Source organism: Podarcis tiliguerta (genome assembly GCF_965153285.1).
Source record: "Podarcis tiliguerta genome assembly, chromosome: 3".
In the NCBI taxonomy this organism is placed as follows: Eukaryota; Metazoa; Chordata; class Lepidosauria; order Squamata; family Lacertidae; genus Podarcis; species Podarcis tiliguerta.
The window spans coordinates 74,156,662-74,168,714 of record NC_139536.1 but is presented as its reverse complement, the minus strand read 5'-3'; positions in this window follow the sequence as shown (position 1 = coordinate 74,168,714).

Sequence of the window (12,053 nt, the reverse complement as noted above, 5' to 3'; positions counted from 1 at the left end):
TGCTATAGGAAGCAAGAGAGGTTAGACTCCTCAACAAGGTGTTCTGCAGAAATCACACCACAGAAATCACACCCATCAGTTCCTCCCTCTTCTGTAGTTATTTTAGCATAATGGCTATTCCAGTTCAGGAAAGGCCATCATTCTCCTCTACTGCTTTATCCTTTGCAGGCATATAAGGGAAAAGTGGATGTGTTGAGGGACACAAAACCCAAACTTGGAGTCAGAGGTAATACACCAGTAAATGGGCCGAACTAGGACCATATTTAGCAAAATTACATTATTATTTTGTGTTTTTGCTTTTTCCTTCCCATTACAGTGGTACCTCAGTTTAAGAACTTAATTCGTTCTGGAGGTCCGTTCTTAACCTGAAACTGTTCTTAACCTGAGGTACCACTTTAGCTAATGGGGCCTCCTGCTGCTGCCGTGCCGCCGGCGCGCAATTTCTGTTCTCCTCCTGAAGCAAAGTTCTTAACCCAAGGTACTATTTCTGGGTTAGTGGAGTCTGTAACCTGAAGCGTCTGTAACCTGAAGCGTCTGTAACCTGAAGTGTCTGTAACCCGAGGTACCACTGTGTAGCCAAATAACAATAAAATATATAAAATAAGTCAGGAAACATAAATATAGCCACACATGGGACAGAAATGAGTCAGATGGGTATTGGGGTGGAGACGAAATTTACTCAGTCTGAATTTTAAAGTAAACCAACTGAATCCACCATTTTCAGAATTTTAGCAGGTTGGAATGCAGCTATCAGTTGGATTGCCCACTACCCTGAATGTTGTGATGTAGTTTTGGTGGGGGGCTTTAAGAGCACAAAAATGTGAAGGTTCAGAAATGTCTATTTTAGAAGGAAATTTACTGACTGGCATACAAAATGTGTATCTTAGGGATAGAATGCCTATAAAATGTATGCAAAATATGGACGCCCCCCCGCCACTTCCTGTCCCAGCATTCACATGGCCAATGCTAGACATGTTCCACCCCCATCCAGCAACATCTCCAGGGGCTGATCCTCTCAGGATGGGCAGCCAAACAGCAATTTTAAAAGTGTTTCCTTTGCTAGGCTTTTTCTACTTTCTAAATAGGTCCTGCACCTATAGGGGTGAAATCCATTTGGTGCTCTTGTGTTTTTGCACACCTCTGCTTGTGGAAGATGATGATTTCCTCTTCCTCCTGCCACCCCTAGTGACACCTTTCATGCTGGTCTGGAGGTCCTCTAACTCTCTGGAGCTGATTTCAAGACAAGTGTTGTTCAATATTTCATTTTATTAGAAATAGAAGGTAAATAATGAGATCATATCTCTGTTTCAGCTGTTGTCAGAACGATATGCTTTGCCACAGATGTATCACAAAAACTGTTAGTCTAATGTACTTGAGCAGTTACAACAATGGGAATCGAACCAAGTTTTAATGGAACAAAGTAGGTTACTCCTGTGATAGACGGTTATTACCTGAAAGCTCTCAAAGGGAAGCCAGATGATTTTGTGAAAAACAACACAAGAGCTCTGTGCTTGTCATTGCCATGCACAGTTCTATTATTGCCACTTTTTTATTGTGTTCATAATTTGGAAGTCATGCAAAACAGAGAGCCATTTGTGTAATGACCAGTGGCATATTGCACCTGGTTTAGCAGAGAGTGGTCCTTCTCATCTTACTTGGGGTATCTATAGTCTAGTGAGCTGCCACAATTTCCTTAACCCAGGATAATAAACAGAGAACAATTCTGCTTAAAAGCACAGCACATATCGTCGTCTTTCGAGCCTTTTCTTTTCAGAAGGCTGCCTAAGGGTTTAAGCAATTTAGTTGTCTGACCTGCATCCTTTCTTTGCAGTCTGCAGTTCTTTTGTTTAACATTAGTATGTGGGCAAACAGCATTCAGAGCTGTGTGGAGCTTATCAGCCCGTGTTCAGTCAACCAGAACCCCCCATTCTGTGTATCTAACAGGGGCCACGTTTAATGTTTCACAGTAGGAGCTTCGGCGGTTTCCAAAAATGACTTGTTTATCAGATAAACTCTGTCCTTGCACTGACACACAGTGGCTCTTCAGCACCATCCTTGCCTGTATGAGAACTGGAAAGCAAGGTTTGTGTAATGCATAATAAGCGAGATCTAGGCATACAGTGTGGTGACACCAGCACTCTGCGGTACCACACAATCTTGCACTGACTATATACAGTAAAACAGGAGAACGTGGGAATATCTTGAATGGGGCGGAAGACAACCAAAACTTCCACATTTTTTTCTAGGAGATAATTTGTCATTGTATAAGGAACGTCTAAGTGCAGTGTAACTAACGCCTCTTTTCGCAAAGCAGTCAGCCCAGAGCTGCTACTATGGATACGGAGAAAATTCAGAGAAGCTGCACACAAATGTGGAAAAAAAATGGTTTATGCAAATGAAACCATGGGAAACTCTGCATTAAGTGAGACAGTAATACCCACATTCTTCAGAACTGCTTTCTATACCACAACTCAGATGCACAGCTTACATGCACAGCGCCTCTGATGCATGCCAAGGGGGAATTGCTTTCAGTGGTGGGACATCGTTCGGCACAGTGTCATTGCATGGACTGAGCTGTCAGTTGTTAGTATGTCAGTTACTGGTGTGCCTGTGCATCAAAGGCCACCAAGTGCTTTAGGTTGGAGCCTCATCCTATGGTCTCAGTTCAGCTCAAGTTATGAGAAAGTTCTCCTGAAAGCAGTGGAACTTCAAGTAGTCATGATTAATTTGTTCCCTGGGTTTTCATGGGACTTAGACATGACTAATTTTAGATAAATCAAGAGAAATGTGTTTACCCTGTGACTTGAATGTAGTGGGAACTGAGGTCTGGAGGACCTGCAGTTCCTCATCCCTGGGTTAGATACTGAGTAAGGTTTCCATGAACAGAAGGGCTACGGAAATGGTGAGCAGGTGATCTTCACCAATCCCATATTTAGTCCCCTCTGAGAAAATGTTCAAGGGTCATAGATGGCTGGATGGAGAATGAGTAAACATTTCCCCCCAATTCAGTCTAAAATCTCCTAGGATCAGAGTTTCACACATAGGAATTTTGGAGATTATGTATTGCTGTATTTTATTTTAATGCAAGAAATTATAATCAAATACAGGAATTGCATGGCCTGTCTAGGTATGATTTAATAGAGGTTTTTTGGGGGGCAGTAATTACATAAAATCAGATAACAAGATCTTCATGGCTCTGAGGGACCAGACTGAGAAGATACCAGCTTTCTGTGAAATGTAGCTGAATAATTAATATTTTCAAATAATTTAAAAACATTTTTTCTTTTTCTTTTTCCCCTCATAAGTTAGTTTAGGGCCCTCTGTGCTAAAATTTAATCTCCTTACTGTGTTTCTCAGTTTTATATACAGTGGTACCTCAGGTTAAGTACTTAATTCGTTCCGGAGGTCCGTTCTTAACCTGAAACTGTTCTTAACCTGAAGCACCACTTTCACTAATGGGGCCGCCGGAGCACAATTTCTGTTCTCATCCTGAAGCAAAGTACTTAACCTGAGGCACTATTTCTGGGTTAGCGGAGTCTGTAACCTGAAGCGTATGTAACCTGAACCGTATGTAACCCGAGGTACCACTGTATGTGCTTTTGTTATTTTTTATTATTTAAAAATATTTTTCTAAGGGTCCAGAGCCACATCATCAGGGGTGGGAATTTCATATTAGAACTACTGTATTTCAGAAGGAACTGGTTAGTCCTGACATCTTATATTTAATATATTTAATTTTATATTTAATTTGGCACATCTGAATCGGAACATATCTACTCCCCTTCTCTTCCTGCTGCTAAAGTTCTATCAGAGATAATTAAGGCTCCAATCCTATGCAGCCACTTGCCAACTTACCCGTTCTCTCCGTGCCTGATGCTCATGGTGAGATGATGTCAGCAGCAAGAAGCAACCACTGTCTGCTCTCAGCTAGGGAAGGCTACACATACCTACAAAGCAGGGATGGGAAACCACCTTCAGCCTGAGGGTTTACATGTGCTTCTGGACAGTATTCTGGGGGCCACATGCCAGAGGTCAGTGAAGCCAGAGGCAAAAGTTGTCAGAGCAATGAATGTGGATTTTACTTTTCTACAATAGGCCAGGTTTTACACATACTCCCACACTGACCTATATCCTCCATCCAGATAAGGAAAAAGTATTACTAGAGCTCAGGGACATATTCCAGGCAGGTAAAAACATTAGAAAAGGGTGGTCAGTAAGGGGTGGGGTATAGCTGTAAAAGGGGAATGGCTTATGGAAAATCCCAAGGACCAGACAGAAATGCCTGGATAGCCACATCATACCTGCCAAGTGCCCCGGGATAAAATGGGACATCTCATTTTTTTCATGCGAGATCTCACCAGCCATGTTGGGTGTCACAACACCATGTGCTCTTGGGCCATGCTGTAGCCCCCTAAGAAGTGCCTTTTCGGGGTCATAATCATGCACATGAGATCACACCCTGAAGAAAGCACTTCGGAGCACAGCATCTCAGAATATGTGTGTCCTGGTTTCAGATCCAGGTATGCCACATTTGGTCCTGGGCCTGTGGTTTCCCCTCCCTGCTATAGTTACTTCTCCCTCCTTTTACACTGAATTCTTCACAGAACGAGGTGCTCCGCTTAAGGAAGGGAGTGCAGAAGGCAGATCAGATAGGTCTCTGGGTGATTTCCAGTAAATTGGCATGAGCAATACATTTCACCGCCAGAGGTGAAACAGGACATTGCTGCCCCACCATCCTGCTGCTGTAGCCTCACTTACTGGGGTTGTGTGGCAGCAGCTTCTGGTGAGATCTCGTGAGAGTTATGTGAGATCTCACTGGAAACTGCCACTGCTGCTTCTTGCTTCTCCAGCAGCAGCAGGACTGGGTTGGGAAATGGGCCCATTCAAAATTTGGTGCGTATTGGTCCAGAGATCTAGAGAGCTGAAGATCTTTCACTGTGGCTGCATGCATTATATACATTTTAATGGATATTTAAAGTACATCCCTCCAAATAATAATAATAAAAATAAAAACAACTGTAGTTTGTTAAGGGTGCTGGGAATTTATTTATTTATGTCATTAAAAGTGTACACTGGTAGTAGAAAACAAACAATACAACAAAAACACCTCAGAGTGGCTGTAGCTCTGTGAGGTTCCCAGTATTCTTTGAGGAGGAAATTTCCATTAAATCTATAGTGCGTATGCAGCTCTGTTCAAAGCTCAGATCTTCTTCGTCCCTGGATTCAAATCTTCAGGCAAAACGCACTTTATTATGGGGGGAAGTGGAGTAGGAAAGAGATTTGCCCCTACCCCAATCAGACTCAGTTCCCCACAACAAAACAATAAAGGGGTCAGTTCTGATCTAAGGTTGTGAAATCAGACCTACCCCAATGCCTTGAAATTCAAATCTAAATCTTGTTTTCTTTTGTCCTTCCTATGATAGCGTTTCTATTCTACTCAACAGATATGGTAGAATCCAGAGTAGTATCCTGGAAGGAGCATGTTATAATTAACGTATCTCAATAATTAAGGCTTTCAATATTTTTTAAAAGGTTGAATAATAGCAAGCGCCCCCCCTCTCCCCCCAATTCTTTGCAAAGAATGGCTGATTGCAAAAGCGGCTCATGACCAGGGAAGGCCTTGACACCAGGTTAGCAGATGTTTGTCCTCCCCCCTCATCCCCACCCCTGCTCCTCTTCTAAGCATTCAGAGAGGATTCGTTGGCATTAATGCAGGTTGAAAGGTGGCCCCCAAATGCCCTGCAGGATAAGCACGTTGACTTTATTCCTTAAACTTGTCTGTATCCCCATCACACCTTCTTTATCCCACCCCATTTGCCTGGCCAACTTTCCTGCAAAACGGGTGGCGGTGGCGATGCTCAAATAGCCACTGGATATTTTTCACGTTACCCAGTAAGATCTGCATTTGCTACACTGTTTGCCATTTCCCGATCACAAAATGCCCTTGTGCCATTTACTTTACATGGGCTGAATATTTTGGCCTTTTCACCTGCTGTGTTGCTTTGCCTTTAGATGCAAAGAGAAGGATTGGGGGTTGTGGGGAGGAGAGCGAGAGAGAGAGAGAAAGCAAGGGGGGAGGGAAGGGAAGTTGGGAATCCTGAAGCTCTGGGGGTGGGGGAAGGCAAGTGTTTTTAGCGTTTTCATCAGACATGTGTCCCCTCACTCTGTGACATGGCTGCTCCAATGTTGCCATGGTGAGGATTTCTAATCATCCCTACACATGACAGGCTCCTATTTGTCTGCACTCCCTTGGGTGTAAATTTCTAGGCTTAAAAAAAAATAAAAATCCATGTGAGCTATCATCCTCTGTGCAGATGTTTCACTGCTTTAGAATACCAGGCAGCTGCTTGTGCCACCGTCGACAGCTAATTGGAGACTGCATCGCAGGAACAGAGGCGTAATTATGGCATAAATACACATCCTCTGGTGCATCATTGTATCTCTATTAACAGAAAATTTTAAACAGTGTTCAGAGTGTAATTAGTGTAGTTGATAAAGTTGTAAAACATGTAAATAAGGGAAATAGCAGGTACGTGGCCAATCCACTACCCAGCGCTAGGGGATGCAGATTATTGCCTATTTAGAAATAATTAGCAAAGCTGCATTAGCAAAGCCTGTGTCCAACAGAAGCAATGCAAACATTTATTCTGGTAACAGCTCTTTCTGTGCTAGCCATGAAAATCTACTAATATTGGTAATTTAGCCCTCATTACCAGAGGATAAAGCATGAAAAGAGCTCAGACATGAAATATGACAAGTAATATTAATTTTTATTCCAGAGGAAGGGATGCTTTCTTGGGTTGCATGCTGATTTCTCGGCAGGGTCTCGGCAGTGAGCGTAGAAGAGGCAGTGGGCTGCTGTGTAGCTGAGGATGAAGGAAATGGAGCTGGCTCCCTGCTGGAGATTTATACCCTGGGGTGGCTATGACGGTGGCTGATGAGGCAAGCATGCTGCAGTTAGTGCCCAGTCAAAGCACGGGTCACAGTTCAGAGCGAGATCGCAACTGTGGAACTTAGTTTTGCATTTTCAAGGCATTTTCACACCTCTTCTTTTCTCCCTCCCCCTCCTCTTGGTGAAATGATATTTATGGGGTGGGGAAGGCTTTTGCCTTTAAAAAGAAAAAGTTTTTCACAGTGTGCTTACACTTGGAAAGAGAAATGGTGTTCCAGAATTGAGCATATGATAAAGGGTATTCCCTATACAAATGTCATTTCCTAAAACGGGAAACAAAGACATAGGAAAATATAAATCTGAGATAAAACTGGAACAGGGACACAAATGTGTATATTTTCCCTAGCTCTCTTCTTGTTTATAATCTCTCTCTCTCTCTCCTCTCCCCCCCCCCCCCGCTCCCTCTCCATGGTAGAATAATACAGTTAATTCAACCCTAAGTTTATAGAACCAAGTAGAAGTAATCTATAATCTATCATTTTAACAAGCACAAAGAACTGGTTCTTGACTAAGTTAGTGAAACTTGGTTGCCCCTAAAATCAGTGGGGCTTAGATGTTTGCTAACTTGGTTCCTTGGTTTAAATGATAACTAAGTTCAAATAACTAACCTGTCTAGATCTGGTCCAAAATTATTTTGAGAACAGCATTTTGTGCACACACTTATAAGCAAGTTTGGGGGGGTGGGGTGAGAGAGAGGGGGAGAGAGAGAATTTCCCACAAGGAAAAAAAATTGCATTTCCCATTCAGGCAAAAATATCTGCACTTAGTTGTGATTTCCCTCATTTTTTAGAATTCAGCACAACATCTCTTGCCAAATAAAGGTTGGTTTTCAGGTAACACACTGTGGATTTATTTTATTTTTTTACAAAACAAAAAACCAGGAGATGAAAAAGAGTTGGACAAGCAAGCGTATGAAACCTTTACAAGTAAAAATAAGCTTTCAAGTTGTAACCGTCTTTTTTCAGTCTCAAAGAAAACACAATGTATTTTTACAGCCAGAGACAAAGTAGTAATGCCAAAATTGTTGAATTAAGTAGATTTTGCTTCTTGCAGTTTCGTACAGCTTTCTTCTTCAACCCACACCTACAGTTAAATGGCTGAACTCAGAGTTCTCTGAGTCACTTGGGTCTTTGTCACTTCCATCAAGGGCACAAAGAAGTTCTGAGGGTTCAGACCCTGTTCATCTGACTACCAGCTTTCAGTGTTAAGTTGATTCTAAAGAGAGTGAGGACGAAAGGTGTTCCTTCCTGAATACTTTTTTGTTGTTGTTGTTGTTATCAGTAGTTTACTGGAGATTTATCTGAGATAACTATTTCCCCTCTCCCCACCCCCTTTGCACTTCCCTCACGCACTCCCTGCCCCTCATCTCTGACCCTGTCCTTGTCCCATTGAGATATAGACATTTGAACAATTTTTGATGGAATAACAGGTAAAGTAAAATAACCTAACGTAAGAATAATGGATGAGATTCTGCCAGTGGAAGCCCTGCGTTCCTCAAAATTGGCTCAGGACGAGGAGTCTGAAGAATCCCCAGAACAGTGTGTTGTGGGGAGAGTAGGATCAATCCATCTTGCAGGCAGAAATGTTTGTCCTGGTGGAGCAGTTGCCTTAGAACAATGTCGAATTCCACCCCATATAAATGGTTACAGTTCTAAGTTTTATATAAATGGTTACAGTTCTAAGTTTTACTCAAAGTAGACCTATTCAAATTAATGAACTTTGGTAGGTCCACTCTGAGTTGGACTTCCATTGGGTGCAATCACTAAACAACAACAACAACAACAACAATTTATTACTTATACCCCACCTATCTGGCCAGGCCTCCCCAGCCACTCTGGGAGGTTTCCAACAGGATATTAAAACACAGTAAAACATCAAACAGTAAAAACTTCCCTAAACAGCGCTGCCTTCAAATGTCTTCTAATAGTCAGATAGTTGTTTATTTCTTCAACATCTGGTGCATCACTAACATTCACTACTGCTTCTAGGATGGAGTAGATTTAATGTGTTTATTGGAAATATTTCTAAAGCATTCTCCATCCAACGATGGTGAAAAAAGACAAAGAAATATTCAACGTGCAAATGTGCAATACAGTAACATCCTTCATAATAATTTACTGGCGGAGAGGCAACAAAAGGCTATAGCAAGGACGGGAGCCCTTCAAATGTTCCTGGGACTCCAAATCCCATCAGATGCAGCCAGCATGCTAGAGGTCAAGGTGATGATGGGAGTTGTAGTACAGCAAAATATGGATGGCCACACATTCTCCATCCGTGGAAGAAGCTAAAAAGAGTCTGAAGCAGCATAACCCTTTAAAATGTGCACACAATTAAAATGTCTTAACCTAGGGCAGTCTCAGTTATAGTCATACCTCTGTGAGGAGGACATTCCATAGTAATAAAATTGTCAGTATTTCCCAAAGTGCTGATTTTTTATGCTTAACTTTTCTTCCACTATTTTTTTAAATGACTTTTAGTGTGAGCAGAGCCAGGCCAGCTAGTTCCCATAATTTACCTTGGTATATTTTAACCTATATTGTGTATCTGCCTAGCCTACCTTGGTTCAGTAGATTACATTTGTACTTCTATATTATTGATCTGATGCCTGTTTGCCATCTCCAAACATCGCTGTAAATCAGAATATGAGAATGCAAATCAGAAGGTTGGGATCTGTGCCCATTTTCTTGGATCAGAAAGTCTTTCAGCCATGATAGGCATTCTGCACAGTATTCAGAAATCTTTTTCCTGTTACCTATCTGTTAAGAGATCAACTAAAGGATAGGGGAGATTGTTGATTAAAAGCAAATCTATCTCCACCCTTATGTGTTGTCCTTCTGTATTCATAAATGAATTAAGTGCATTTTGTTGCATATAAGTCCAAGTTTACAATATTTTGAGGGAATGGTATATGGCAGGCCTTTAGCAAGCAATCCACGAACTCCATAAAATATTTATTTGACTGCAATCTTCAAACAACTTACTTTGTTAATCTCATTTATTGCAGTGGACCCCCATTTTCCAGAAGAAGTAGTTTAATGTTTGCTGCCTCTATCATTACCATAAAGAAGCTGTTGTTGGTATGTGGGTATGTGGGTGTTTTAAAACTACTCTAATGTTTTAATGTTAATTGTCTTGATATTGCACTTTTGGATGCTGTTAGCCACCTTGTGTGCTATTTTCTAATCAAAAAAACAGGATATACATTTTCTTAAATAAAAGGAATACCATTAAGTGTTCTGAAACTAGGTTGAACAAATGCAAAGGACGACGTGAACCCTATAACTTTACTAAGTGTCTAGAATTTTTTCACTGTCTGAATTTTTTTCCAGCAGGCGTTGTCTTCAATCTCTGCAAGACACAAAATGCTAAAGGTATAGGAATTCTATTCTCTTTTGCATCTTCTCACTGTTTGAATCCCATTGATGTGAGTTGGAGGGTCTAACTGTTTAACACATACCTACCCTCTCCAGCTGGAATTAAAGAACTTCACTTTTGAATCATGCTCTTTTTAATCTAGCACGTATTTTGGCTTTTAAGGGGGGAAAAATATTTTTCTGCCTGGTTTTCTTTAAAGATATCTGAAAAAGACAATGGATATTAACTTTGATTTGTCCATCTCTATAGTGATCATATATGCACTTGTGATGGGCAGAATCCCTCTGTCCCTCTTCCCAAATCTGATTTGTAATTGATCTTTTAAATTGATTAATTAAAAGGAGGTCCTCTGGATATTCTCTATTCAATCAATTTTTAAAGGGGATTAATTACAAATCATTGAGGCCTATAGATTGAAAGCATGTTGTGCCTAGAAGATTCCCTGCTGATCCTGGCACGATTAGGATCAACCCCCATCCTGAACAGACCCACACAGTGTCATCTACAGATGTTACAGACGGTCATGTAAAAACCACAGAAGGCTTCAGGCTGTAGTAAGACCTTGGATGCACCTATTCTACAAGGACCAGAGTTTCATGATCCCTGCATGTGTGGGATGAATTGTGCATTTACCTGAACAATTGTCTTTGCTTGGCTGAAGTTTGAAGATTTTTCTTGGCCCTTTCTGCTGCTCCCTCTCTTCACCCAGTAAGTAATGAAAAGGTGTAGTGGTGGCTAGGAGAGTCCTGTCTAGTAGCAGAGGCTTTATAAAACCATAGACTTGGAAGGGGCTGCAAAATTCATCTCGTTCAACTCCCCTAATGAGGCAAGAGACTCTTGACACCCAAATCCCTGATTAGTGGCCATCCAGGCTCACCCCTACCACAAGGCAAAATCACGAATGCATGATTGCCAGACAGGCACTTGAGGGACTGACATGCATAGAGTTCCTGTGGCCATAGAATGTACTTGACTCAGTTTGGTATCATGCTGAATTTTCACAGATTTTCATAGCGTGGACGTTCACTTGAGTCTGAACGATCTTCATTGGTACAGAAATCCATAAGCATAAGACCTTAAGAAATCCAGAATATGTGCAAAGTTAAAGTGATTAAATTTATCACCTCAGTTTAAAATGCTGTTAGTCACAGAATCATAGAATTGTAGTGTTGCAAGGGATCTCCAAGGGTCATCTAGTCCACCCCCTGCAATGCAGGAATCTTTTGCCCCATGTGGGACTTGAACCCATGACCAAGAGATTAAGAGTCGACGGACTGAGCTATCACAGCTAGTCTGTTTGAATTAAAAGAAAACAAACATTTGGAAAAGCAGAAAATGGTTCTTAAATGGGACACTTTTCAATAGAGAAACTTCCTATTAATATTTACACTGCTTATGTGTTGATATGGCAAGGGGCTGCAATTTATCCTGAAAGGTTAGTGGTGCTTTCACCATCTGACTAATGGTGACTAAGGGACAATATCTGATTTCAAATGTCCATTGGTGTGTATCTTGAAAAATGGACTGGAGGTGCAGGACCATATATTTCTGTGCTTTTCTTGCAGTTAGCCATTTGCTGTTGACTCTTTAAGTAAAAATGGAATGGCTTCTCTCAGGTCCCCGTCATTTGTCCACTGAAGATTCAACTTGGAAAAGCATTTTCTCCTGGCATATGAACTCTTTGCTAACTTGCTTGTGAAACTAACTCTGATTAGCCTCTATTAAT